The sequence below is a fragment of the Dryobates pubescens genome, chromosome 16 (genome assembly GCF_014839835.1).
Source record: "Dryobates pubescens isolate bDryPub1 chromosome 16, bDryPub1.pri, whole genome shotgun sequence".
NCBI lineage: Eukaryota > Metazoa > Chordata > Aves > Piciformes > Picidae > Dryobates > Dryobates pubescens.
The window spans coordinates 11465941-11471996 of NC_071627.1; positions in this window are offsets into that span (position 1 = coordinate 11465941).

Genomic DNA, 6056 nt, shown 5'->3' on the forward strand with positions numbered 1-6056 from the left:
TCCATAACTGAAAGTGTTCTCAGAAAGACTACTGTGCTTCATGTAGCACAGTAGCACACAGAGCCAGAGCAGTCACTGATTAAAGAGAGCGGCCATCAGCTCCAACTGTGGGATCTTTGAACACAAACCTCTAGATTTATTTCACGTGAACATGAAACTGCAGTTCATAAACTGGCATGCTGATATGAAATTGCTAGCAATGCTTATGAGAACATCCCTCAGACAGAGATGTAACTTAATAATTTAAATAACTATCTTCAGTTTTTCAATTTGGAATATTACCTAATAATGAAATCCAGAAAGTATTTCAGTTCCAAGTAAATGTGGTTGTAGAAATTAAATATCTCTTGCTCTCTTTTTAACTTCTTGAAGAAAATGCCTTGTGCAATCAAGCTCCTACACTGTTGGTCATCTTGCTTGTGAATATCTCAAATTATTGAAGTTTATTTTTAGAGAGGCCTTCCCTTTAAGAACCACCCTGCTTGATTTCTCCTGTTAGTTTTGGCAACTCTGTTTATTGGACATATTTCAAATTTCATTTTTCAAGTCATTATAATATTCTGGTTTTGCCTCTACAGTTGGTTCATGGAAGAATTTAAATACTATGCAAGATATTATTTTTTAGGATATGGAAACCCCCCCAGATTCAGAAAGTACACTGAAATAAAATATTTGAACAGAAGTCAATGTGGAACTGCCTCCCATGTCTCGAGAAATTCCCCATTACTCAGTAATTTACTGCTCTTGAGGTAAGCTGTATCATTCCCCTCGCCTAGAACCACACAAGCACATTGCAGCTGTTTTTCCAAGCAGTCTCTGCAGCAAAGCAGGTGCCTTATTTTCTTCTAGCTTCCTCTGCTAAACTCTTTCTTGGCAGACATTTAAGCATTCTCTTTTACAGCTTTTTGAAGAAAATAACTTCTGCTTCTGCTGACGCAAATGTTTTCAGGAACTTGCTAGGGTACTGTTTCACTTTTTTTGTACATACATGTGATATAGAGTTTACAGGTTCTTTTCTGTATAGGAGATGTATAAAAGCAATTGGTTGTATATTTTCTTTGCATACAACTATGCTCTGGTATTCTGCCAGCAAATCACCAGCCTCCGGAAATCACAGAGAACTTTTTGCTTAGAGGTGTGCAGAAGGGGCACAGCTAACTTGTTTGCACTGAGGCCTTTGCAAGACCTTATAAACTGAAAGACTGTGGTACAGGAATTAATGCACATGTAAAATGTTTCCTTTCTCATCTTGAGAAAAGCCCCACAATCTATGCAGTGTATCACATTTTCTCTTTGAATCACAATTTAATTCTGCCTTTACAAAAAATGCTCTTCTGGATTGCAATTAAGCCGTCACACAGCAACACAGTCAAAACTCTTTAAGTTGGTTTGTAAAAGCCTTGAGTATAGAGGAGTAAATAAATGGTAGCTGACTCCTCTGTCCATCTATTCACTGTTCATCCAAGTAATTCCACTCTTTGTGAGGCACTCAAAAGAATTCCTCACTGGTGCCAAGCAGCAGGTTCACAATACAGATGAACTCTTAGCAGCAGGAAAAGTGGTTGCAGTAAATTAAATAAAAGTGCTGACAGCCATTCCCTTGCTTGGTATCCCTGGCTTTAAGTACTACAGAACACACACTGGGAAAGAAATGAACAGTTCCCAGCTCCAGGTCATTACTTAGCAGGTTTTCTTGATTTCAACTCCTCTCAGATATGTGCATCTAAGGGCAGCACTCATGGTTGCAGCTTAAGTCGATAAATCCATGCAGCAAAATGTCTCTCTTGTCTTGCAGGATTTTATGCTCATTATTTGAGGTTTACTTGTCAGAAATTAGTCTTACTCCATGTGAATTTAAATTGATGATAAAAAGGAATTTTCTGCTTATAAATTAGTTGCTTCAACATGCAATAAGGGCTCCACAGGCAGGGCCTCAAAGGACGAGAGGAAATCATCATTCACCACTCCACTGTTGCCACCTCAGACTTTTCAATTTCTTCTTCAGCTCTTACTATGCTTGTGGTTACTTTTTATCTTCCACTCCTAAAAGCACAACTTCTTGAGGACTCACAAACTATTGACGTTCCAGTGCAGGAAAACGGACACATCATGGGGCTTTCCTTGCTGAGAGAAGCGCAAGGCATCCCCTGCACTGGGCCACGTGCTTTTTTCTGTCTGCCTGGGCTGCTGTCTGCTGTCAGCTAGGGGGATTCAGTGGAAGTGTCCCGGGATTAGTGCCTTCTAGGGCTGAACTGGAGTGAAACTGACCTGCTGCTGTTGTGGAATAACCATGGTGCAGGCAGGCTGAGGTAATGGCAGGTTCCTCATCTCCTGTGGTACTGGCTGTGCTGCTGCCTTCTGTAAACCCCCACTAGTGCCTGTGAGGTACCATGGTCAGCCCCTAGGTTTAGCTGTGAGTATCCACTGTGCATACTGGGGATGGGGCAGCCAGGAGTGAAGGCCAGGCTGTGCTACCACCCTAGGAAGCCATCCAGAGCAGATGGGCCATCCCTGCAGGCCACACCTGGAAGGAGGGTCTTGGGCACCAGCTCCAGAGGAGATGTGAGCCTTTTTATGCCTAAACACCAAGAAAAGGCTGGTGCCTATGGTTCTGACTGTTAGCAAGTGTACCTGCCCATGAAGCACACCCAAGGACAGGAGTGTGCTGTCACCATGGCCTGATGAATCTGTGGGTTAGCTGCCATTGCCCCACTACAGTCTGTAGGCCTTCCTGTGAGGCATCTCTTCTGATTGCGGCTGGTTCAGGAGAGCTTCAGGTAACAGGGGGATCCTCAAGCCTTGTGGGGCCTCTCATTGCTCATTCTATGAGAGCTGGTGCACTCCTGGGGAGCTGCTTCACCTTGAACAGCACACTGGTCCCACCACCAGCCCCACAGCAGGCTTAGCTCCAACTGCAGGCTGGTTCTGGGTCTGCCCTTTTAGCTAAGAGCAGGGTCTTTTGAAATTCATTGCACCCTTTCTGAACGCACACAATCAGGGTGAAACAACAACTCTCTTTTTTCTTCTCTCCATTTTTAGTGCTGAAACAGCTTTCCAGTCATACACTTAGACTTCCTTGAGGGTGTACTGAAGTGCAAAGAAAGAAGAGAATGGGGGAAGAAGGAGCCCAGGGTTCTGGTATTTAATCACAGCTCTGTTAAGGACAGATGTTCAAAACTTGGTATCTTTTGTGTTTGTGCCTTAGATTCTCCCTCCATAGTTTATTGACAGGCACCAATTGCAGTGCCTTTTTTGATCTTGTACAAAATTTTTAATTTCAAAGAATAGAATTTTGGTTGAGGACTTTTTCGTCATCGTTACCAATATGTTTATTCACTAGTGGTAATTCTTTGTTTAACTCCTAAACATTTTCAGAAACATTGTCTCTAAAAGAAAGTAAAATAAGTGAAAAGCAAGATTTAATTCTTCCTTGAGGAGAATTGAAACTCTGTGATCCCTTAGACTCTTCTTTTAAATACCATCAATGAAAGCAAGGCCATATAATTATATTTATGAAACATTAATCTGTGTTTTGTATGTGCATGTACATCTATATAAAAAACCGCCATAATCATTTAAGGTTTGTCCTTTTAGGATCTTTTTCCCTGGCTGATGAGCTTCATGCAAAGTCACTGTCTGAAGGGAAGAGAGACTTGGACAAAGAATCTTTGTTAAATGTATGTTGATTTGGGTTTTTTTGTGGTTTGGTGGGGGGGTTTTTTTGTTGTTTGTGGGGGGCTTTGGGTGGCTTTTTTCAGTTGTATTTCTCAGTGTGCTGAGATGTTCTACAATAGCAAGCATTGTTTACGAAGGTCTATGTGATTATTAAATAAAGAACTTAAAATTAGGCCAGAAAACATAATTTGTGAAATTTTCTTTAGTATTTTTCCTAAGGGAAAGAAAATCCTAATAGGTAGTATAAATTGAAAGTTTAAAATTACATTTGATTTCAAATGGTTTCTAGTTTTAACTGTCTCCCAGTTTTTCTTGTTCTTTGGGGTTGGGTTTTTCTGTGGTTTTGTTTGTTTGTTTAAAATTAAATGTTAAATGGAGATAATATAATCACCAAAAGAAGCAAAAATACTGAGATTGTTAAATAATTACCTATACAGACATAAGTTTCGCTGGGTATTATTACTAGATTCGTTAACAGTGCTAATGACGCTGATGTGTTTTACGCGTTGATGTCGCAACAGCTCCATCTCGTGGTTGACTGAATATTACTTGAGCATAATTTTCTGTTCAATTCTCTAGAAAAAGTGAGATGGAAAACAAAAACAAGAAAAAAATTCTGGTGAGGAGAGGAAATTTTAGATATGATTGACTTCATTGTAGTTGTTTATTAAAAAAAGGTAAACAAAAATAAAGTCTGATGGTTTGGTAGTTGCCTTCAGTAGCTGCAATTTGTGTGAGCACATAGGAAGGTTTAATTCAATATATGATTTTAGAAAATCAAAGAAAAAAAAATCAGAAAGATGACGACCAGCTGGATCACTGGGTTTGAGTCATATGTACACTGCCAGTTATGTTTTCTTTCCGTTTCATACAGGTGTTCAAAAATGCTGCTACTGATCGGCAGTTTAACCTTGAAGCTGCAATTAAAAATGTTGAGAAAATGTCCAGTGAGCTAAAGAAACTAAATGGTAATTCTGATTTCATCATTCAGCTAAACAAGATGTTGCTTAAGGTATTGTTTTATAAAGCATGCAGCTGATAATGGCTTGGTTTTCTGGGTTTTAATCTAAGGAAACAATACAGTTGTGCTTTTGTTGTGAGAAATTAATGAAACAGTAGTAATGCAGAAAGGGGATCCTGGTAAAATTCTGGTGAAAGTCATTGCATTGTGGAAATACTGTCTCCTAATAGAAATATTGCCAGTATGTTGATTCCAAAGTTTATTGTAGTTGTCTTGAAGTCAACAAAGCAAGACAACTCTTCACGTTTTCTAAACAGCTCAGAGATGGACACTTCAACAAGTGCTGTAGATCAGTTGCCATTCAATTAACATCTACTAGTCAATAAATACCATGATGTTACACTGCTCTTTGTCTTTCAGTGGAGAGCCAACTACTGCTTTGTGACCTGATTTTGAACTTCAACCATCCTGTGAAGGCCAAAGATTTAAGAGAAGCTGAAGAAAAATCTTGGAGTTTGACAGATTAAGTAATGACATCTGTTTTCATGCATCATTTTCCATTAATACTACTTAAGCTTGAACTCTAAATGATAGTAGTTCTTCCTGCAGCTACACTATTTTAAACTAAAAATGTGTAGTGGAAAATTCTATAAGTAGGTTATTGCTTTTGAGAGGGCTTTTTTTGGCCCAAACTAAGCCCACTAGGGCTGGAAAGATTGATATCATTAATGGAGAAAGGTCAGAAAACTGACATTTTCCATGTGGAGATCTCCTATTAAACTAAAACAATGGAACAGCAACAAAAGATTTTAAATAATTTCAGCTCAAGTCATTGGCCTCATCTCATCTGTGCTCTGGGAGATGGGATAAGAAACAGACAGTGAAGTAGGATCTGCAACCTGCCATTTGGTCTGCCTTCCTCATTCTAAAAGTATTATTGAGGAAGGAGGACAAAGAGCAAAGTGCTTCTGGGAAACCAAAAGTACTTTCATTCTGGTTTCTGTAGTGACTTTCTAGAGTTAATGTTCTGAATACTCTGTCATGAAATTTTCTTGGTCCAGACTTTGAGTAAGTCAGTATTTTTATGTCGTTCATTACTATTAATATTCAAACATACTTTGTGGACATAATTGAATGTTGAGGTGTGTGCCTTTATTCATATACAAAATACATTTATTTGAAGAATCCAATACAGATGTACCCTGCTGAAAAACAAAACAAAACAAAAAACCACAGTGCTATAATTTGTTATGCCTAGTTTACCATTTATTCCTCTTTCACAAGTGAAATGATTTCAAAGAAATAAACCACAACTCCACAGTAGGTATGTCTGGGTCAACCTTTTCAAGTGGTGCCATGAAACAGAATTAAAAGCTCCAGCTCACAAGATCACAGGCAATACAGGGGATGACGTCCTTAA